At 41.9% G+C, this 23,910-nt stretch overlaps 1 protein-coding gene across 3 annotated transcripts in view; it reads left to right on the top strand.

The window, feature by feature from the left end:
- Nucleotides 1-433: 433 nt before the first annotated feature.
- LOC149960362 (uncharacterized) overlaps nt 434-23,910 on the top strand; it is a 43,496-nt gene continuing 20,019 nt past the window's right edge. The window contains exon 1 of one of the 3 annotated variants that reach the window (XM_090165242.1): nt 434-530. The gene's annotated coding sequence lies outside the window, so the exon portion shown is untranslated. Of the gene's footprint in view, nt 531-10,979; nt 11,062-23,910 lie in introns of those variants that run through there. The other 2 variants (XM_090165243.1, XM_090165244.1) reach the window with 2 other exon arrangements.

The raw sequence follows: 23,910 nt of genomic DNA, 5'->3' as shown, positions 1-23,910 counted from the left end.
AAGGAACAAACGAAGCGTTCAATTTGTAATAAAATGTTTTCGGGATATCAAATGTTGTTCCTTAGTCTGTAAAAGCCGCAAGTTTATCTTTATCAGCATCCATGTACGCTTGGAACTGTTGCTTTATCCCTTTAGTAGCAAACGAACCAGTGTTGTCGGTAACTTTACCACCCTATCAGAGCGTTAGCACGTTCGTCTCCAAGTCGGTGAAATATATCTTTTAAAGATATCTTCTCTCCATTTCGATGTACAATTGCTGATCTTGGAATAGACTTCAAACCGACTAGTAACACGATAATATCAGTTTCCGTTGAATAAACAGTCAGTTGACAATTTGGTGTTTTCTTTGCCAAGTCAATGGCGTTTAACAAAATGAGTTGATCTGCTTCTTCGAGAGTGTGTAAGCCATATCTTGTAAAGCAACGATATTCGTTATGTCCGAATTGCACAATATTTGGTCATGAAAAGCAACCATAACCTTCTCGGAATTGTTTTTGAAGTGTCTTAGCACTTTATAAGCCAGATATTCGGTAAGTTCCGCCTTTGTTTCAACGTGAACGAGAAACTCTCCAGTAGTTTTTATTGGGGTGTCATCTTTAACGTGATAATAGGCGGTTTTTTGCTTCTTAGTGCGCTTTTGTCTAGTGGCTTCCTTTAACGAACCTTTTACGTATTGGTTGAATAGTAATCTAATTTCTTGGTATCCTTTACTAATATTTTTAGGCGCTCAAGGAAATTGAGTGCGAAATGTTCAGCCTTTACCATGTCAGGTGTTTAATTGATCTTTTGAACTAAGCACATAGCGTCAATTATTATAACTGATTCATTTAAGGAATGATTAAGTCCATTTACTTCTGAGCTCGATTCATTATCTTCACTAAGTGTTTCCCACTAAGCGTTACGAGCGAGCCATCATTATTGAAATTTTATGGTGGAGTGACGTAAAACTCGTACTCGCCGATGGATTTTGGTGCTGACAAATCCGGTCTGTTTTTAGCAACCACCAAGAGTCGAGATATAAGGTTGCGTTCTCGTTTAACCGTTATCAGTTGCCCGTGCACTTTGGATTTGGTTGAGGGTCCTGAATCCCGAAAATATTCAAAATTGTTCATCTTTTGAGAATCCCAAAATTTTATTTTGGTTTCTTGTGTGTCACCATTCGTTCATTCCGGAATCTTTGGAATGCGACCTCTCCTAACTGATCGCGGTTATGCGCAATTTTATGGGATGGTACCGAATATGTCATTATATTGCAGAGGTCTTTAGCTTAATAAGGTTTTTGGAAATAATCGAAGTAGAGGTATAATATAAAATAATAAAAATTAAAACTGATTTTTTTACTTACGATATAATTAGAACTTGGGCAAATATGCACTTATCGGTGAAATTATGTTGAAATATATCTATATAAGGTGCATCGGTAAATTTTATAGACTATAGAGAAGAAATTCCTCAATGGCACCCCATTACAAATATTTTTTTCTGCATTTTCACTAGGTAGCGCTTACAAGGAGATGACCCGAGGTGTAACTCACCGATTTTGCTCAAACTTGAGGGTTTGATAGACCATCGTGTAAATTGAAAAACCCTAAAGGGAAATGTCTCCATAGGCAACCATTTTTCCATGGCAAACAAAAATGTTTTTGACAACACAAAATGGAAATTTCCCCATTAAATATAACATGGGAATCTGACCAATTTTAAGGGTACCCCTGTAAAAAATTTAATCAATTTCGAACTTTTTCATTCATTTTTTATTTATATTTTCGATTTTCAGCATTTTAAAAAATTTACATTTTTTACAGGGGGGGGGGGTACCCTTAAATTTGGTCAGATTCCCATCTTATTTTCAATGGGAAAATTTACATTTTGTGTTGTCAAAAACATTTTTGGTTGCCATGGCCAAACGGTTTCCTATGGAGTTATTTCCCTTAAGGGTTTTTGAAGTAACATGAAGGTCTACCAAACCCCTAACTTTTAACAAAATCGGTGTGTTACACCTCGGGTCGTCTCCTTGTTAGTGCATTAATAAGTGAATAAGTGTTATATATCATTTTAGTGGAAATAGTTCAAGAAATATTTCGTCTAATCGACTAAAACAGCGTATCGCTAGCCGTTAGGACTCCAGACGCCACAAATCCAAAAATAGACAAAATGGCGGCCATTATTAGACATCTTGTAGTGGTTTGACAATTAGACTACAACAAAAATCAGATTCTCCGTATTTTTATCTATTTTTAAGACCCTAAAATCGCTTGCGGCCAAACATGCAAGGTAACAACTAAATATTGACAATTGTGCCTTGACTAATTTAACTGTATTTTTTATATAAAGGCAGCAACAAATAAAGTTGGAACGGCATTTCTTTTTAAGTGTTTTGGCTACGGAATTTTTTTATTATCACGTTCTTCAATTTTTTTTACAAATTCGCTAACAGCAGTCTATATGGAAAAGAAGTAAACAAAGGTTTCAAAGACTCAAAAATGTATGAGTTTAAGGGGGAGTATAGCAGGCTACTTCGCACTAGTTTTCACGTTCTTGGGTAAAGTGTGAAATATTATAAAATATTAAAGCTAGTATACCTTCACATTCTAGAGAGATGCCCTTTAAGTTTGAGGTTATGGCGTATAATTTTAGCAAATAAGATATTTTTTAACAAAATGCACTCGCATAAGAAATGGTTTTTACCAATTTAATTTTATTTTAAATACGTTAAGCTTTAAGAGCAACTTAAATAAGGCGTAAGTAAGAAATTAAAAAACTTATGAGTAATTAATTAGAAACGAAAGGATAAATAAACTAAAAACCTCAGGTATGATTATCTATATAATAAAAAGCTGTTGGTTGGGTGGTAGGTTCGTTCGTCAACCGATTTTGGAGATTTATTTCTCGGTTTTCTGAAGCTTTTCGCGCGTGCGTTACGGGCGCGAGCGTTGCGTGGCATTTTTTAACGTACGCTACGATTCGCGTTTTCGCATCGAGTCGGCTTCGTTTTCCGATTTGGATTTTAGTTTTTTTATTTAAAATTTTCAAAAGTGACGCAAATCTCTGTTTCTAAAAATGCTCAAAATCTGTCACCCCTGAGAGTTGGCCGTGTTTGTCCCAACACGCAATACACCCGAAATATTCTCTTTCCGCCGCGGATTTCGGAGGAGGGGGATCGTGTGGGGTAGTATCAAAAGGCCTGTGAGTTTCGGAAACGGGGAGGGGGGTTTCGGGTTCGTTGCGATTGAAACCATTTTATACAGGGAGTTTAAAGGGGTATAGGGAGGTTTGAAACGACTGCGAGTTTGAGTTATTTTGGCGGGGAAAAGGGTACAACGGAAATACTCGCGTTGGAAAGGGGGAGAGGATCACTACGGAAATTATCCCATGGGAAAAGCAGAGAGGGGGTATCACGGTGATTATCACATGGGAAAAATGGGGAGGGGGTACCCCGGTAATTATCAGTTGGGAAAAATGGGGAGGGGGTACCCCGGTAATTATCAGTTGGGAAAAAAGGGGAGGAAGGGCCTTACTGCGGTGGTTCGACTATGGGGTAAAGGGTGCCATGGAAATTTTCGCGTCGGAAAGGGGGAGGGGAGTACTTCGGAAATTATCGCATGGAGAAAAGGAGGAGAGGGTACCACGGTAATTATCACATGGGAAAAAGGGGGAGGGGTACCCCGGTAATTATCACATGGGGAAAAGGGGGATGGGGTACCCCGGTATTTTTCACATGGGAAAAAAGGGGAGGAAGGGTCTTAGTGCGGTGGTTCGACTATGGGGTAAAGGGTGCCACGGAAATTCTCGCGTTGGAAAGGAGGAGGAGAGTACTACGGAAATTATCAAATGGAGAAAAGGGGGAGAGGGTCACACGGTCATTATCACATGGGGAAAGCGGAGAGGGGGTACCACGGTAATTATCACATGGAAAAAAGGGGGTGTGGAAGGGCCTTACTGGGGTGGTTTTACTAAGGGTAAAAGAGCACGACGGTAATTATCACATGAGAAAGGGGGGAGGTGGGTACCACGGTAATTATAACATGGGGAAAAAGGGGCGGGACGGTAATTATCACATGGGGAAAATGGGGAGGGGGTACCCTGTTATTTTTCACATGGAAGAAAAAGGGAGGAAGGGCTTTACTGCGATGGTTCGACTATGGGGTAAAGGTTGCCACGTAAATTCTTGCATGGGTAAATGGGTGCCACGGAAATTCTTGCATGGGAAAAAGGGATTGGGCGGGCGTACTGGAGTGAACCGCCTCGAAACACACAACTAGCTGAGGGCCCACCTGTAAGACGGGCTTCTCAGCTAGTATATCCATAAAGCACAGAAATTTTAAGTGTGTTCGTCTCTTATTCTATGTTCATCTACATTGTAGAGCAAGATTCGATCTCGAAGACTCGAACGGGTGGGAAACAAGCTCTCCAAAAAGAAGCATTTTTAATTGGTAATTTAAAATAACGTCGACATTTCATAAACATTTTTGCTCTATTTTAAAATGGACTAATTCCATAAAAACTGTTGCAATAAGGAACAATAAGACCGAATAATATAGCTTTTTAAATAAACGTTTGAAATATGAATTTGAAACATCAATCAAATTTTAATCTTAGTTTAATTTACACAAAAGGTTGATTTCTACTAGTGTAGAAACTGTACACACTAAGAAGCTTAAAAGTCCTTGGCTTAGGATGTTCATACAAGACCTAACGTGACAAAAAAGACACGAATAGATTAGCTCGCTGGAAACCGTACTTACACTCTAGTATTTAGATTTCACATAAGATTTAAGCCGTCACGTCGTACGTACCAAATATTTTATCTTTTTCGCGCATCAAACTTTTCAATAACATTTCTAACCCAATTAATATCTAAATATTCATTTCGGTAGATTTTAATTTTATTTTAGTGAAATTATATTCAATATTTCATCAAATTATCTGAAAATGCATTGGTGATGAAATAAAGCAATCCCAATTTAACGGTCTAAATAGGGGTCTGAAGTACAATTTGAAACCGTGCAATGTTACGCTTAAAGCTGCTTCGACGTACGTCTTCAATAATAAATTGAGCTTTGAGTGATATTTCCGCTTTAAAGTTTATTAGCCTGGGGGGTTTCTCATGTAATGGCGGCAATACACCCGGTGCTTCTAAATTCTTTACAGTTGGAGTCGCGTTCCAGCCAGCCTATCGGGAAACAACAAATTATTATTTTTAGTTTGCATGTGTTTCGCAGCAGTTTTTCCATTATGGTTTTGATGTGTTGAGGCGCTATTCGCATAAATGTTGAAGTTTCTAGTACACCACATTGCTGGAGATTTTGTATTTCACATTCTTCATCTTGTTTTCATAGCATGGCTGCCGAAACTCTGCAATAATCCTCGTAAACACACCTTAGTCTGACCATAAGATGTTCCAAGGGCAAGTTTAATCCAATTTCATTATCCCTGAGAATAGTAGTGCATAACTCAATCTAATAGCCAGGTCTACTGGCTGAAGTTGGTGAACGTGGGTAAGCTTAAATGGAAAATTTGGGAAACATTTAAAGCCATTCAGTTCAATGGAGTGTGGTATTCCCGTAAAGCGTTCTCAATTGAGTTTTCTTCCTTCACGTTTGCAATTTCACATTTACGCCCTCCTCAAAATCCAATGCCGAACAGCTTAGTTTCCCAAAATTTTGTATTCACTATTTTCGTACAGCATCAGGAGTGATTGGACCTTTTCACACCCTTCGTTGACGTCTAGGCTGGTGAATCGTAGCAGTAGCATCGTTGTTATGCCTAAGATGGAATTGTTTCACTTACAGAGGTTTATCAATTAAAGATACTGGCCTATAAAAATAAAAGATAAAATTAGAGAATCTTCGACTATCGAATTGGCACGTTTTTTCAATTACCTAACAACGACTGCTTCTCGTTTTTGAGATGTATTTCCAACCCTTCGAGTTTTATTAGGAACAGCCCGAATTATTAGTATACTGAGCTAAAAAAATTCAAAATTTTAGAATTTTTGTATCTCAACTTTTTATTTACGAATCCACAAAAAAAATTGGTCGATTTGGTCCATCTTGTAAATTTTAAACTTCATCTTTCATATCGAAAAAAAATGTTAAAACACTGACGGCAACACACATGGTAAAGAGTCGATCTTTAGCCTCGTTCCTAATCCCTCTTACTCTTAACGAGTAAGCTCCTTTCCCTTTAAACTAACATAACTTATTGGTTTCCTTAAACATAAGGCTTTAAAAGAATTCGAAGCCCATTGGGGAAAAAATTCGACCATGATGTAAGCGTATTGCCGCAACTAATTTATTATCTTTACTTATACATAAATACATTCTTGTTTGCATATAAGATATTGTACCCTAAATCATAAGTAACCGTAGGAAATATTATGATGCTCAAATCTTGGAAAAGCTTAGGTTAAAAAATGTGAGTCATTGTTATGATATTTTTCTTAGGATATAAAAAGAGTGTTCAAAACCTCTGCAATAAAACTTGAAATAATGACGTACCTTTATCAGTTTAGCAGGAAAGACATTAACTGAAATTAGATTAATGAAGGAAGTGAAATTGACGTTGTCAACAACGTTGAGTCAATATCAGTCCATGGTAAGCCGAATATCATATTCCTAATTATATAAATCTGAATTAAATATTTTTAAAATTAAACCAAACACAAAATTTTACCATTGTCCTATAAGGATCTCATAAAGATAGTTTGCTTCTACTCTTTCATCAATTTGACGTAGGGTCGACGTAGCAATTGACAAAGACAATTATGAATTTTTAATTTATAAAGCTTTTTTTATAATACAGAAATGAGTAATTAAATCAATGTAATTCATCGAATACAGAATTTATCAAAATTTCATAATTAATTATTGTAAGAAACGAAAGGACAAGGACAAATAATTTAAGTATATCTTGCATATTTTTTTGAAACTTGAACAAATTTTCAAGTTGTGCCGTCACAAAGTTTATAAATTGTATTTACCTATTGGTTAAAGATCACATTCCTCTTTCCGCGATAGAAATTATACTCCTTTCAGTTTTCATATTTATTTAAGTTTTTAGTTCACTACTTCTTTATACTCTTAACTGTATTCGAGACGAGTGGGAAAAATAAATAAAAATAATGGTCTTCTCACCACCAAATTAATTAATAATCGGGAATATTTCCATCTTGGCAATGAAATTAGATGGTTTAATAGGAATTTTAAGAAAGGGGTTAAAATATTAACTAGTATGTCCTCTTATCGGATTGACCCATGAAGTACCTAAATGGGAAGCGAAACTAGCCATCTACTTTTTTAATAAAACTGTTTATTGTTAATTTTCGCTCTTCGAATGTACGAGTGCCGTAAATTTTATTAAAATAATGATTTAACTCTCCAATCGAAATATTACGTTTGAATGATGCGTATAATTCGTGGATGCGTTGCCACGGACTTCAGACTTTGCAATTACTTTAACGATTTAAGTGTACGGTGTTTTTCAACAAAATTTTTATCAATCATAATTATGAGTGTTGTTAAGCCTTCAAGGGAAGGCATCAATTCAAACCAAATTACTTTTGCATGATGCGCGTCATTCGTAGTTTCGTAACACGGAGCTTCGACTATGATTGATGATAACGACTTACTTACACGCTAACCAGCCCCTTCATTCAAACTTTTTGATTAATATCCACGTCCACAGCGTGTCTTTTACCGCGGGCGCTCTAACCCTATCTTACGCTGCAGGACATCCGTACCCTTTAAAGTTACGACTATCGTTCTAAGGAGCTGCCCACTACGAATAAATATCACAAAATATCTATTTTCGAAATCTTTAAATATTTGTTTCGTATTTCTTTATTTTGAGATTTACCGCAGTGGAGTAAATAAGGTCTTTAGGGCCCACTATTGAAACTTGTTTATAGGGACTATTTATTTCCAGAATCAATTGTGTGACCCATATTTCTTGGGACCACCCTTGCAGGCCCCCCGTTGCTGTTATTAATTCTGCTATTAGTTTATTGTACTTTCACTATCAATATCAATCCGATGTTACGGAGAAAGTTGGAGATGTGTTTTGGTGTTGGACCAATGGGGATTAGTATCCGCGAAGTGGTCAACCGAACGTATAAAAAGGTGCATTTGGGAATAAAGTGGGGACCTTTTCAAACGCGTAGGTTGAAACTTTTCGTTTCAATTCATATTGACATCTAAAGATGCCTGTCACGTTTTAATCTGTCTAGATTGACAGCAGGTATATGTTAATTGGGAGATACATCCTCATTGCGAACTCGGATATACTTTATATGGTGTGTCGTGGCATCAAACACGGCAGTCTTATCGCGGTCCTTCGTCGGAGCAGATATCGCTACTTCAAACACTTTTTGCGTAAGTGAATTTTTCAGTCTGGTTTTGTAGGGCTCCCAAGGTTTTCTGAGTAATGGCACTCATGATGTTGCGATCAATCAATTTATTTTATTAATTGTCATAATACTTTTGTATTTTTCAAACTTAATCTTTACAACGTTAAATGGAATTAAACATTGCGTGTTTGTGCTCGCTTTTTCAGGCTACCTTGGTTGACGATGCTGGCCGTCGTAGCAGGGGTTATTTTTGAGAATTTTTTTAAGCTGTTCTTGAAAGTTAACCGATCGCTCTCTTGTTGGAGGTCACGAGCTGGTCACACGAGGGGTGTGTGCTCTGGAAGGCCTTATGGCTAGAGGTATCCTTGAAGCTCCTCTCAGCTGTCCTATTCCCCCTTTATCTCCCTCTAACTTTCTTTATAGTCCAAATTAAGAGTGTCCAGTTACCAAGCTCAGTTAAACTATCAGTTTCTGGAAATGTATGCCTGGCGTATTGGTGGCGCAAGGTTTGACATAAATTTATTGGTGATGCTATGGCTGACCCTTTTTGTTTCGCAGACGTCGGGAATGAAATAATTTAAAAAAGCGTGAGGACTCTATGGTCGTGATTAGATGGTTCCATCCAGTAGTTTTGGAATCTGGGTTACCGATTGGGTGAAAGGTTACTAACATTCAAATTTATAGAAGTAAACAAATTGAAATATGTGAAGCCTGGAAATTGCCGGCTTATATTTAAACCATGCAATAGAGTCAAAATTTAAAATACTATTTTTATTAAGTTTTTAAGGCATGGCAACAATAGAAAAACATTTGACCAGCTAGGTCGCCCTCTGGACCGAAAAAAGGAAACGTCCAATATTCCGACGCGACGTCACCTTATAAAGTGGGCCCCCTCGGAGAACGCTACCGATCTCCAACCTAATTGGCTGGAGAAGAAATCTTTGCGTTCTCGCTGTTAAGTGCCACCGGTGACTTCACCCCGCTATCAACCCTTCGGATATGAGGTCGCCAGTTTCGGAGAATTCCAAGGTGGTGAACGTGAGCAAGGATGAGTCATCCCGACCTTCCCTAGCAGCAAATGAGGACTTAACAGATGGGACTAACAGATTATATCTGATCACATTAGGAGATGTGAACAGAGTATATCTATAAAATAAGGGTGTCAGGATCAGATGCAGATCTTTAACAGATTTTGAAGCACTCGGTTAAACAAGGTTAAGTGAAAAGAACTTGGAAAAAATTCTTGTCTTAGTCTTGTGCTCAAACTTAAGTAACATAATAGCAACAAAAAGGACAATTAGGTAACTAATTACCGTATTGATTTATAGAGTTATTTGGCATTCAAAGTATAGTTCAGTTAGTGTTCAAATATGGTCAAGGTGAAATATACTACTAACAAAGATAATTGTACACTAATCAGTGGGATGTCCAAGTCATATTAGTTAGTGTTAGGTTCGGTAAGAAAATTTAGCTTAAAAGCAAGGGAAATATTTATACCTAATGTATTTTTTTTAACTTATGGTTCAACGAATATGAATCTCAAAATTTATCAATATAAAGAGGTAAAGATTACGCTAGGAATCGAATAGGGAAAAACTGTGCGTTTGTGCAATGAACACACTCGAAGTCATAACCCTGACTTTTTCCCTAGCGCGGATATAACATTTAAAATGAATGGAAAAACAATTTAAAATCAGAATAACACAATGTAAAATATTAAGCGCTTTAAATATTGCAGCCACGCCGCTGTCGAAACCAGACATCGGCAGGTAAAAGCATAATAGAAGAAAGTACGCTCAGAAAACGGTGCACACTTCGCATTTTTGACAGACTCAATATCGAAGCTGATTTTGTTGGAGAATATTCGTGTGGTCGCTATGATACATTGAAAAGTAAAGTTTAAAGATTATATAAGAAAGTGGCATTTAAATATACGTACGGTGTCCTTATAATAATGACCAAATGATTAAAAATTAAAATAAGAGTTGTTAACTTATTTAATGGTTGAAAAATGTATTTAAAGAATTGCTAAAAAATATCTAATTAAATAATAGACGTGAAAATTAACACCTATAAAGGTGTAGAAAAAAGCTTTCGGAGGAACACTTCTACAAGCATCCTCACACTTTTTATGCGAGTTTAAACCATTTTCAGTGTGTTTACCAATTTATCACCCAATCGGCCCGTCTGCTGATCTCCTTTAAGTTCATTAACATCTTAAATAAACTAAAATTAATCAAACTTAAATTTTAAAAAATAAATAAATATTAACTAGATTTTATTAAAATTTAGCGAAATGAAAGATAAATATATAAACCTAAGAAATGAAATTATATTAAACAAAAGATTCATTACTGATCGAACCTATTTAATCAAAGTTTTAATCAAATGAGACATTTATTCTCAACCAGTTTTGCAACGAAGTGTCACATATTTACCCAAAAATAAGTTTGGATTTCCACTACACTTCAAGATTTTATTTTATCGCGAAGTTTTACTTTTAAACAAGATAACTAGGCATTTATTATAGCTAATAAGTAAGTTAAGAATAAAAGTTAAATTGTATTACATAAAAAAATTAAAATGCCATTTCTGATTATTATTTTAGTTTGAAACTGAAGCGAGGACTTACATTACATTTACAATTGTTGTATTGATCTCATTTCTGATCTCGGCAGCAGTTGAGAATTCCGGGGCCAAAACCTACATGTCAAGTTAGTCAAATGAGATAAGACGTTTTACACGAAAACGGTAGTATAATAAAAAATATTTATAAGTGCAAGTCACGAGTTAAAATGGCCAACCTCCGTCAGGTACCGGCTCAAGTTAGAGCTTTACACTTTTTCACAGACCTTGCTGACCTGACTTATTGGTCAATGATTAGCCTGATTAATTTGATTTCTTCAACGGCCTTGGAATGTTTGATCTGTTGTTGTGTGATAGGTTCTTTTGAGCAGGATAGAGGAGTCCCAGTCCCATCTTTATAACATAAATTAATAGTGTTATATGCTATTCTCAAATCTGTACATTTTTTGTTTTTGTAACCCATGCACTGTTTTAATGTTTCTAAATTATATCGAACCTCTTCACTCAACATGGCTCAAGGAATTAATAATGTCAACATCTTATAGTTTTAAAATTATGTTAGTCGTATAATTAAACAAAACGTACTCGTTTCAACCTTGACTTGAAAATGAATTGAAAAATGTCCCTCGGGGTAACAACGACCTCGAATGACATTAAATATGTCTATTCAAGACCAAGATGAGTTCAAGGCAATTTAATATACAGGGTGTTTCAAAAAGTAATGCATTTTTTTAAGGAGTTGAGAAGTATGCCTTTTTTTACCTATTTCCCTACGATAAGTTAAAAGAGCGCCATTAAGCTTCAAAATGTGGCCTTCTAGCCCCTGGTAGTAAGGTGCAACAATCATAAAACTAAGTAGCAGGGAAATGCAATTTCAGGAGTAGGATAATTTTTGCGAATGCGTGGGAATCGAGATAAATAAGAAATGTGCAAAAAGTTTAATTGAAAACAGACGAACAAGTAGGATCTAGGTTCAGGATGAATTTAAATACTGTTTAGGTTTACTTTTTTCACTGGTTACCTCGATTTGTTTACAAAGTTGTTTTTTTACCTATCACGTGAACTCAAACCTTAATGTTCGCATTTCCCAGCTGCTCGTTTTTGCGCATGTTGCAGCCCACTTCCAGGGGCTAGTAGGCCACACTTTGAAGCTCTTTGGCGTTCTTTTAACTCGCCATAGGAAAATCCGTAAATAACAGGCTCAACTCCCCCCCTACAACTCCTTATTTTTTTGCAGAACTCTTAAATTAACCTTGAATTAATCAGTGTCCCAAATTTTAGGTTTATTTCCACTGAAAATGAAATTTATTTGTTTTATTTGGAAACTGTTCTGTTCAAATGATATAATATTTCAATTTCATTTCAGTCTTTGATCTTTGAGCTGCCTATGTAACGCATTTCTATGGGAAATTTTAGTTTTTTGATTGCATACCATTTTCCAGACTTAAACCCTAACAAAAAATTCTTAAATTGTAAATGTTAAGAAAATCAAGGTAGGAGGATACCCACTAGGGTGGTGCACAAATATACGACTTTCACCAGAGTCCTACTCACCCCACCATTTTGTTACATTAAAGAATAGTATTTTATCTGAAAAGGTTCAGCTTCCTAGTGAAATTATAAGATAGTGCTTAAAGAGTACAAAGGTTTAAATAAAATTGTAGTTTCGTATTAATATTAAGATTCCGAATTTTTTCATTTGAGTTTGTCCACCTTTTCATTTTGTGTAAACTAAATTCGGAAAAAAACTAAGAAAATATTAAGAGGAAGAAAAAAGTATCGCTTTAAATATTGTTTGTAAGTGTTTGGAAAAATTTGCAAAGGCAGCTACTCAACAGAGATGTAGTGTATTTTGTTAGATTTTGGGGATCTGGAACCGCTTCTTTTAAGATTTCATAAATTTTTCGAGAGACAATTATATTGATGACGACTATAGCTGCTGCACTTGGGCATGACCCATCTTCGATTTCCCTTTCACGAAGCACCATTCACCGAAAGAGACGAGAAATGCGAAAAACTTTCGCTGAGGAGATTCGTTGATCGATTGTTTTGAATGACCGATAGTGGTTCATTGCAATGGAAAGATCATCCCTGATATGTTAGGCAATGAAGAGTTCAAAAGTTTGCCAGTACTGGTTTCTGCAAATGGAAAGGACAAACTACTTGAAGAACCAAGACAGACCAAAGGCACCGGCAGACATGCTGCAGACGCAGTACACAATAATTGGAGCCATGTCATTTCGTAAAAGAAGCTCAAGTTATGTTACTTGATACAACTTCTGTAAATACTGAGAAACTAAACGGAGCTTGTTATAAGACAAAATCGAAATAGACCTTTTTCGATTAGCTTGCAGTAATCACATGTTAGATATGAAATTGATCGAAGAAGGTTCACTCTGTTTCGGGCCATCAAATTGTCCTTAGATTCCAATTTTCCAAAGGTTCAAGGCTGTATGGGGCAAAATTGTTCACGAGAGCTTTAATGGTCTAGGCGATGTTCCTGGAACTGATTTTCTTTAATTCTACTATCAGTTCTTTTACATCTGCGCTAAGCTGCGGTTCCCAGCCTATGCAATGGTTATATGTAGCTAACTAGGCTTAAATTATTAGTTCTTCGTCACCGTATGGCGAGAACCAGGCCCAAGTACACCACGCAAGGTTGTTGGTAAAGCTAATTTATGGTTTTGAAATATTTCGCTTTTGAGATCAGGATGTTTTTCATCTCTCACAACGAGAAAAAATTCAACTATCCTTGTTAAAGCCGGAAGAATATTTTCAGCAAAAGATATATTTCAGGGCAGCTGGCGCGAGTCTTTCACAGTGGCGGATACATGTGATCAGAAATTTATATACTAGTACTCCAAGCGTATCAACAGACTACTACACCGGTGGTCTCATTTGAATGCAATACGCCAGCGTCCACAAGCCCAGACAGGTGACAAATCCAGCATCAGTAGAAGTAACCTAATACTGATGGTCTCACCCTCCACGCAAGCCACTCATCCCCACAAAAGACGCAGCATTTGGGCAACCAGCTTCCACTTATCGCCCAGCTGTGGGATAGAGAGTGGATCCTATAGCACTCTAGCCGACACCCTACCTATATAGGTAGAAAGTCACACCCTTCAGAAAGAGCTTCTAAAAAGGAACGACGGGCACACAGCGGTCCACGTTACCCGGTACAGCTGGTACCGGACACCCTGTGTTGCCCCAAAAGGCTGGGAAACAGGACCACTGCGCCTCATACGGAGGACAACCGCCCCAAATCAGGCTACGCAATCCTCCAAGGCGGCCAGTTTGCCTGGACCCTCTCCGTTAGCCTGAGCCGAAACCAGTTTCCAGACCATCGGAGGTGGAGATAAGACCATTTGATCAGAGCTAACGTCTCTCAGTGCACCACCGCCTTAATGGGTTACAAGAGCCGGACCACGGCACCCCGGTAAAGCCCCCAGTTATTGCACACTCCAACCCGTTAAGGGCCGCAGTGGCGGATACAGAAAAACTCTAGTGGGGTTGCCCTCCCCTTGCCGTGAACTGCGCTTGCTACTGGGCCGCGCTCGCGTTAAGAGGGGAGGGAGGCGCCCTTTATATGTATCCGCCAATGCTCTGCTGAAAGTTTTTTCTTAATATGCAAATTGAAGGCGAAGGGCTTACCTTAGTTGCAGAACTTGGTCTCATTCGATAGAACTCTTTGACCCGCACGCAGTGCCGTTAATTTCCGCCCCCTCCGACCAACCCCCTTAAAGGGAGAGTGAAAAAAAAACAGTTGGTCTCATTCTATAGAACTCTTTGACGCGCACGCAGTGCCGTCAATTTCCGCCCCCTGCGACCAATCCCCTTAAAGGGAGAGTGACCAAAAAACAGTTGGTCTCATTCGATAGAACTCTTTGACGCGCACGCAGTTCCGTTAATTTCCGCCCCCTCCGACCAACCCCCTTAAAGGGAGAGTGACCTAAAAACAGTTGGTCTCATTCGATAAAACTCTTTGACGCGCACGCAGTGCCGTTAATTTCCGCCCCCTCCAACCAACCCCCTTAAAGGGAGAGTGAACAAAAAAAACAGTTTAACTCATTCGATAGAACTCTTTGACGCGCACGCAGTACCGTTAATTTCCGCCCCCTTAAAGGGAGAGTGACCAAAAAAAACAGTTGGTCTCATTCGATAGACCTCTTTAACGCGCACGCAGTGCCGTTAATTTCCGCCCCCTCCGACCAAACCCCTTAAAGGGAGAGTGACCAAAAAAAAACAGTTGGTCTTATTCGATAGAACTCTTTAACGCGCACGCAGTGCCGTTAATTTCCGCCCCCTCCGACCAAACCTTTTAAAGGGAGAGTGACAAAAAAAAACAGTTGGTCTCATTCGATAGAACTCTTTGACGCGCACGCATTACCGTTAATTTCCGCCCCCTCCGACCAACCCTCTTAAAGGGAGAGTGACCAAAAAAAAAATAGGTGTCATTCGATAGAACTCTTTGACGCGCACGCAGTGCCGTTAATTTCCGCCCCCTCCGACCAAACCCCTTAAAGGGAGAGTGACCAAAAAAAACATTTGGTCTCATTCGATAGAACTCTTTGACGCGCACGCAGTGCCGTTAATTTCCGCCCCCTCCGACCAAACCCCTTAAAGGGAGAGTGACCAAAAAAAAACATTTGGTCTCATTCGATAGAACTCTTTGACGCGCACGCATTGCCGTTAATTTCCGCCCCCTCCGACCAACCCCCTTAAAGGGAGAGTGACCAAAAAAACAGTTCGTCTCATTCGATAGAACTCTTTGACGCGCACGCAAAGCCGTTAATTTCCGCCATCTCCGACCAACCCCCTTAAAGGGAAAGTGACCAAAAAAAACAGTTTAACTCATTCGATAAAACTCTTTGACGCGCACGCAGTGCTGTTAATTTCCGCCCCCTTAAAGGGAGAGTGACCAAAAAAAACAGTTGGTCTCATTCGATAGAACTCTTTAACGCGCACGCAGTGCCGTTAATTTCCGCCCCCTCCGACCAAACCCCTTAAAGGGAGAGTGAACAAAAAAACAGTTGGTCTCATTCGATAGAACTCTTTGACGCGCAAGCAGTGTGGTTAATTTCCGCCCCCTCCGACCAACCCCCTTAAAGGGAGAGTGACCAAAAAAACAATTGGTCTTATTCGATAGAACTCTTTAACGCGCACGCAGTGCCGTTAATTTCCGCCCTCTCCGACCAAACCCCTTAAAGGGAGAGTGACCAAAAAAACAGTTGGTCTCATTCGATAAAACTCTTTGACGCGCACGCAGTGCCGTTAATTTCCGCCCCCTCCGACCAACCCCCTTAAAGGAAGAGTGACCAAAAAAAACAGTTTAACTCATTCGATAAAACTCTTTGACGCGCACGCAGTGCCGTTAATTTCCGCCCCCTCCGACAAACCCCCTTAAAGGGAGAGTGAACAAAAAAACAGTTGGTCTCATTCGATAGAACTCTTTGACGCGCACGCAGTGCCGTTAATTTCCACCCCCTTAAAGGGAGAGTGACCAAAAAAAACAGTTGGTCTCATTCGATAGACCTCTTTAACGCGCACGCAGTGCCGTTAATTTCCGCCCCCTACGACCAAACCCCTTAAAGGGAGAGTGACAAAAAAACAGTTGGTCTTATTCGATAGAACTCTTTAACGCGCACGCAGTGCCGTTAATTTCCGCCCCCTCCGACCAAACCCCTTAAAGGGAGAGTGACCAAAAAACAGTTGGTCTCATTCGATAGAACTCTTTGACGCGCACGCATTGCCGTTAATTTCCGCCCCCTCCGACCAACCCCCTTAAAGGGAGAGTGACCAAAAAACAGTTCGTCTCATTCGATAGAACTCTTTGACGCGCACGCAGTGCCGTTAATTTCCGCCATCTCCGACCAACCCCCTTAAAGGGAGAGTGACCAAAAAAAAACAGTTGGTCTCATTCGATAGAACTCTTTGACGCGCACGCAGTGCCGTTAATTTCCGCCCCCTCCGACCAACCCTCTTAAAGGGAGAGTGACCAAAAAAACAGATGGTGTCATTCGATAGAACTCTTGGACGCGCACGCAGTGCCGTTAATTTCCGCCCCCTCCGACCAAACCCCTTAAAGGGAGAGTGACCAAAAAAAACAGTTGGTCTCATTCGATAGAACTCTTTGACGCGCACGCATTGCCGTTAATTTCCGCCCCCTCCGACCAAACCCCTTAAAGGCAGAGTGACCAAAAAAACAGATGGTGTCATTCGATAGAACTCTTGGACGCGCACGCAGTGCCGTTAATTTCCGCCCCCTCCGACCAAACCCCTTAAAGGGAGAGTGACCAAAAAACAGTTCGTCTCATTCGATAGAAATCTTTGACGCGCACGCAGTGCCGTTAATTTCCGCCCCCTCCGACCAAACCCCTTAAAGGGAGAGTGACCAAAAAAAACAGTTGGTCTCATTCGATAGAACTCTTTGACGCGCACGCATTGCCGTTAATTTCCGCCCCCTTCGACCAACCCCCTTAAAGGGAGAGTGACAAAAAAAAACAGTTGGTGTCATTCGATAGAACTCTTTGACGCGCACGCAGTGCTGTTAATTTCCGCCCCCTCCGACCAAACCCCTTAAAGGGAGAGTGACCAAAAAAACAGTTGGTCTCATTCGATAGAACTCTTTGACGCGCACGCATTGCCGTTAATTTCCGCCCCCTCCGACCAACCCCCTTAAAGGGAGAGTGACCAAAAAACAGTTGGTCTCATTCGATAAAACTCTTTGACGCGCACGCAGTGCCGTTAATTTCCGCCCCCTCCGACCAACCCCCTTAAAGGGAGAGTGACCAAAAAAACAGTTGGTCTTATTCGATAGAACTCTTTAACGCGCACGCAGTGCCGTTAATTTCCGCCATCTCCGACCAACCCCCTTAAAGGGAGAGTGACCAAAAAAACAGTTGGTCTCATTCGATAGAACTCTTTGACGCGCACGCAGTGCCGTTAATTTCCGCCCCCTCCGACCAACCTTCTTAAAGGGAGATGGACCAAAAAACAGTTGGTGTCATTCGATAGAACTCTTTGACGCGCACGCAGTGCCGTTAATTTCCGCCCCCTCTGACCAACCCCCTTAAAGGGAGAGTGACCAAAAAAACAGTTGGTCTCATTCGAAAGAACTCTTTGAAGCGCACGCAGTGCCGTTAATTTCCGCCCCCTCCGACCAACCCCCTTAAAGGGAGAGTGACCAAAAAACAGTTGGTCTCATTCGATAGAACTCTTTGACGCGCACGCAGTGCCGGTAATTTCCGCCCCCTCCGACCAACCCCCTTTAAGGGAGAGTGACCAAAAAAACAATTGGTCTCATTCGATAAAACTCTTTGGCGCGCGCGCAGTGCGGTTAATTTCCGCCCCCTCCGACCAACCCCCTTAAAGGGAGAGTGACCAAAAAAACAGTTGGTCTCATTCGATAGAAATCTTTGACGCGCACGCAGTGCCGTTAATTTCCGCCCCCTCCGACCAACCCCCTTAAAGGGAGAGTGACCAAAAAAACAATTGGTCTCATTCGATAAAACTCTTTGGCGCGCACGCAGTGCCGTTAATTTCCGCTGCCTCCGACCAACCCCCTTAAAGGGATAGTGAACAAAAAAACAGTTGGTCTCATTCGATAGAAATCTTTGACGCGCACGCAGTGCCGTTAATTTCCGCCCCCTCCGACCAACCCCCTTAAAGGGAGAGTGACCAAAAAAACAGTTGGTCTCATTCGATAAAACTCTTTGACGCGCACGCAGTGCCGTTAATTTCCGCCCCCTCCGACCAACCCCCTTAAAGGGAGAGTGACCAAAAAACAGTTGGTCTCATTCGATAGAACTCTTTGACGCGCACGCAGTGCCGTTAATTTCCGCCCCCTCCGACCAACCCCCTTAAAGGGAGAGTGACCAAAAAACAGTTGGTCTCATTCGATAAAACTCTTTGACGCGCACGCAGTGCCGTTAATTTCCGCCCCCTCCGACCAACCCCCTTAAAGGGAGAGTGACCAAAAAAACAGTTGGTCTCATTCGATAAAACTCTTTGACGCGCACGCAGTGCCGTTAATTTCCGCCCCCTCCGACCAACCCCCTTATAGGGAGAGTGACCAAAAAACAGTTGGTCTCATTCGATAGAACTCTTTGACGCGCACGCAGTGCCGTTAATTTCCGCCCCCTCCGACCAACCCCCTTAAAGGAAGAGTGACCAAAAAAACAGTTTAACTCATTCGATAAAACTCTTTGACGCGCACGCAGTGCCGTTAATTTCCGCCCCCTCCGACCAACCCCCTTAAAGGGAGCGTGAACAAAAAAACAGTTGGTCTCATTCGATAGAACTCTTTGACGCGCACGCAGTGCCGTTAATTTCCGCCCCCTTAAAGGGAGAGTGACAAAAAAAACAGTTGGTCTCATTCGATAGACCTCTTTAACGCGCACGCAGTGCCGTTAATTTCCGCCCCCTCCGACCAACCCCCTTAAAGGAAGAGTGACCAAAAAAAACAGTTTAACTCATTCGATAAAACTCTTTGACGCGCACGCAGTGCCGTTAATTTCCGCCCCCTCCGACCAACCCCCTTAAAGGGAGAGTGAACAAAAAAACAGTTGGTCTCATTCGATAGAACTCTTTGACGCGCACGCAGTGCCGTTAATTTCCGCCCCCTTAAAGGGAGAGTGACCAAAAAAAACAGTTGGTCTCATTCGATAGACCTCTTTAACGCGCACGCAGTGCCGTTAATTTCCGCCCCCTCTGACCAAACCCCTTAAAGGGAGAGTGACCAAAAAAACAGTTGGTCTTATTCGATAGAACTCTTTAACGCGCACGCAGTGCCGTTAATTTCCGCCCCCTCCGACCAAACCCCTTAAAGGGAGAGTGACCAAAAAACAGTTGGTCTCATTCGATAGAACTCTTTGACGCGCACGCATTGCCGTTAATTTCCGCCTCCTCCGACCAACCCCCTTAAAGGGAGAGTGACCAAAAAACAGTTCGTCTCATTCGATAGAACTCTTTGACGCGCACGCAGTGCCGTTAATTTCCGCCATCTCCGACCAACCCCCTTAAAGGGAGAGTGACCAAAAAAACAGTTGGTCTCATTCGATAGAACTCTTTGACGCGCACGCAGTGCCTTTAATTTCCGCCCCCTCCGACCAACCCTCTTAAAGGGAGAGTGACCAAAAAAACAGTTGGTGTCATTCGATAGAACTCTTTGACGCGCACGCAGTGCCGTTAATTTCCGCCCCCTCCGACCAAACCCCTTAAAGGGAGAGTGACCAAAAAAACAGTTGGTCTCATTCGATAGAACTCTTTGACGCGCACGCATTGCCGTTAATTTCCGCCCCCTCCGACCAACCCCCTTAAAGGGAGAGTGACCAAAAAAACAGTTCGTCTCATTCGATAGAACTCTTTGACGCGCACGCAGTGCCGTTAATTTCCGCCCCCTTAAAGGGAGAGTGACCAAAAAAAACAGTTGGTCTCATTCGATAGAACTCTTTGACGCGCACGCATTGCCGTTAATTTCCGCCTCCTCCGACCAACCCCCTTAAAGGGAGAGTGACCAAAAAACAGTTCGTCTCATTCGATAGAACTCTTTGACGCGCACGCAGTGCCGTTAATTTCCGCCATCTCCGACTAACCCCCTTAAAGGGAGAGTGACCAAAAAAACAGTTGGTCTCATTCGATAGAACTCTTTGACGCGCACGCAGTGCCTTTAATTTCCGCCCCCTCCGACCAACCCTCTTAAAGGGAGAGTGACCAAAAAAACAGTTGGTGTCATTCGATAGAACTCTTTGACGCGCACGCAGTGCCGTTAATTTCCGCCCCCTCCGACCAAACCCCTTAAAGGGAGAGTGACCAAAAAAACAGTTGGTCTCATTCGATAGAACTCTTTGACGCGCACGCATTGCCGTTAATTTCCGCCCCCTCCGACCAACCCCCTTAAAGGGAGAGTGACCAAAAAACAGTTCGTCTCATTCGATAGAACTCTTTGACGCGCACGCAGTGCCGTTAATTTCCGCCCCCTCCGACCAACCCCCTTAAAGGGAGAGTGAACAAAAAAACAGTTGGTCTCATTCGATAGAACTCTTTGACGCGCACGCAGTGCCGTTAATTTCCGCCCCCTTAAAGGGAGAGTGACCAAAAAAAACAGTTGGTCTCATTCGATAGAACTCTTTAACGCGCACGCAGTTCCGTTAATTTCCGCCCCCTCCGACCAAACCCCTTAAAGGGAAAGTGACCAAAAAAAACTGTTGGTCTCATTCGATAGAACTCTTTGACGCGCAAGCAGTGCCGTTAATTTCCGCCCCCTCCGACCAACCCCCTTAAAGGGAGAGTGACCAAAAAAACAGTTGGTCTTATTCGATAGAACTCTTTAACGCGCACGCAGTGCCGTTAATTTCCGCCCCCTCCGACCAAACCCCTTAAAGGGAGAGTGACCAAAAAAACAGTTGGTCTCATTCGATAGAACTCTTTGACGCGCACGCATTGCCGTTAATTTCCGCCCCCTCCGACCAAACCCCTTAAAGGGAGAGTGACCAAAAAAAAAACAGTTGGTCTCATTCGATAGAACTCTTTGACGCGCACGCATTGCCGTTAATTTCCGCCCCCTTCGACCAACCCCCTTAAAGGGAGAGTGACCAAAAAAAAACAGTTGGTCTCATTCGATAGAACTCTTTGACGCGCACGCATTGCCGTTAATTTCCGCCCCCTCCGACCAAACCCCTTAAAGGGAGAGTGACCAAAAAAAAACAGTTGGTCTCATTCGATAGAACTCTTTGACGCGCACGCATTGCCGTTAATTTCCGCCCCCTTCGACCAACCCCCTTAAAGGGAGAGTGACAAAAAAACAGTTGGTGTCATTCGATAGAACTCTTTGACGCGCACGCAGTGCCGTTAATTTCCGCCCCCTCCGACCAAACCCCTTAAAGGGAGAGTGACCAAAAAAAACAGTTGGTCTCATTCGATAGAACTCTTTGACGCGCACGCATTGCCGTTAATTTCCGCCCCCTTCGACCAACCCCCTTAAAGGGAGAGTGACAAAAAAAACAGTTCGTGTCATTCGATAGAACTCTTTGACGCGCACGCATTGCCGTTAATTTCCGCCTCCTCCGACCAACCCCCTTAAAGGGAGAGTGACCAAAAAACAGTTCGTCTCATTCGATAGAACTCTTTGACGCGCACGCAGTGCCGTTAATTTCCGCCATCTCCGACCAACCCCCTTAAAGGGAGAGTGACCAAAAAAACAGTTGGTCTCATTCGATAGAACTCTTTGACGCGCACGCAGTGCCTTTAATTTCCGCCCCCTCCGACCAACCCTCTTAAAGGGAGAGTGACCAAAAAAACAGTTGGTGTCATTCGATAGAACTCTTTGACGCGCACGCAGTGCCGTTAATTTCCGCCCCCTCCGACCAAACCCCTTAAAGGGAGAGTGACCAAAAAAACAGTTGGTCTCATTCGATAGAACTCTTTGACGCGCACGCAGTGCCGTTAATTTCCGCCCCCTCCGACCAACCCCCTTAAAGGGAGAGTGACCAAAAAAACAGTTCGTCTCATTCGATAGAACTCTTTGACGCGCACGCAGTGCCGTTAATTTCCGCCCCCTTAAAGGGAGAGTGACCAAAAAAAACAGTTGGTCTCATTCGATAGAACTCTTTGACGCGCACGCATTGCCGTTAATTTCCGCCTCCTCCGACCAACCCCCTTAAAGGGAGAGTGACCAAAAAACAGTTCGTCTCATTCGATAGAACTCTTTGACGCGCACGCAGTGCCGTTAATTTCCGCCATCTCCGACTAACCCCCTTAAAGGGAGAGTGACCAAAAAAACAGTTGGTCTCATTCGATAGAACTCTTTGACGCGCACGCAGTGCCTTTAATTTCCGCCCCCTCCGACCAACCCTCTTAAAGGGAGAGTGACCAAAAAAACAGTTGGTGTCATTCGATAGAACTCTTTGACGCGCACGCAGTGCCGTTAATTTCCGCCCCCTCCGACCAAACCCCTTAAAGGGAGAGTGACCAAAAAAACAGTTGGTCTCATTCGATAGAACTCTTTGACGCGCACGCATTGCCGTTAATTTCCGCCCCCTCCGACCAACCCCCTTAAAGGGAGAGTGACCAAAAAACAGTTCGTCTTATTCGATAGAACTCTTTGACGCGCACGCAGTGCCGTTAATTTCCGCCCCCTCCGACCAACCCCCTTAAAGGGAGAGTGAACAAAAAAACAGTTGGTCTCATTCGATAGAACTCTTTGACGCGCACGCAGTGCCGTTAATTTCCGCCCCCTTAAAGGGAGAGTGACCAAAAAAAACAGTTGGTCTCATTCGATAGAACTCTTTAACGCGCACGCAGTTCCGTTAATTTCCGCCCCCTCCGACCAAACCCCTTAAAGGGAAAGTGACCAAAAAAAACTGTTGGTCTCATTCGATAGAACTCTTTGACGCGCAAGCAGTGCCGTTAATTTCCGCCCCCTCCGACCAACCCCCTTAAAGGGAGAGTGACCAAAAAAACAGTTGGTCTTATTCGATAGAACTCTTTAACGCGCACGCAGTGCCGTTAATTTCCGCCCCCTCCGACCAAACCCCTTAAAGGGAGAGTGACCAAAAAAACAGTTGGTCTCATTCGATAGAACTCTTTGACGCGCACGCATTGCCGTTAATTTCCGCCCCCTCCGACCAAACCCCTTAAAGGGAGAGTGACCAAAAAAAAAACAGTTGGTCTCATTCGATAGAACTCTTTGACGCGCACGCATTGCCGTTAATTTCCGCCCCCTTCGACCAACCCCCTTAAAGGGAGAGTGACCAAAAAAAACAGTTGGTCTCATTCGATAGAACTCTTTGACGCGCACGCATTGCCGTTAATTTCCGCCCCCTCCGACCAAACCCCTTAAAGGGAGAGTGACCAAAAAAAAACAGTTGGTCTCATTCGATAGAACTCTTTGACGCGCACGCATTGCCGTTAATTTCCGCCCCCTTCGACCAACCCCCTTAAAGGGAGAGTGACAAAAAAACAGTTGGTGTCATTCG

Source organism: Leiobunum rupestre, chromosome 2 (genome assembly GCF_980474605.1).
Source record: "Leiobunum rupestre chromosome 2, qqLeiRupe1.1.hap1, whole genome shotgun sequence".
Taxonomy (NCBI): domain Eukaryota; kingdom Metazoa; phylum Arthropoda; class Arachnida; order Opiliones; family Sclerosomatidae; genus Leiobunum; species Leiobunum rupestre.
The sequence above is the reverse complement of the archived record's forward strand: the minus strand, read 5'-3'. Positions and strand labels throughout refer to the sequence as shown.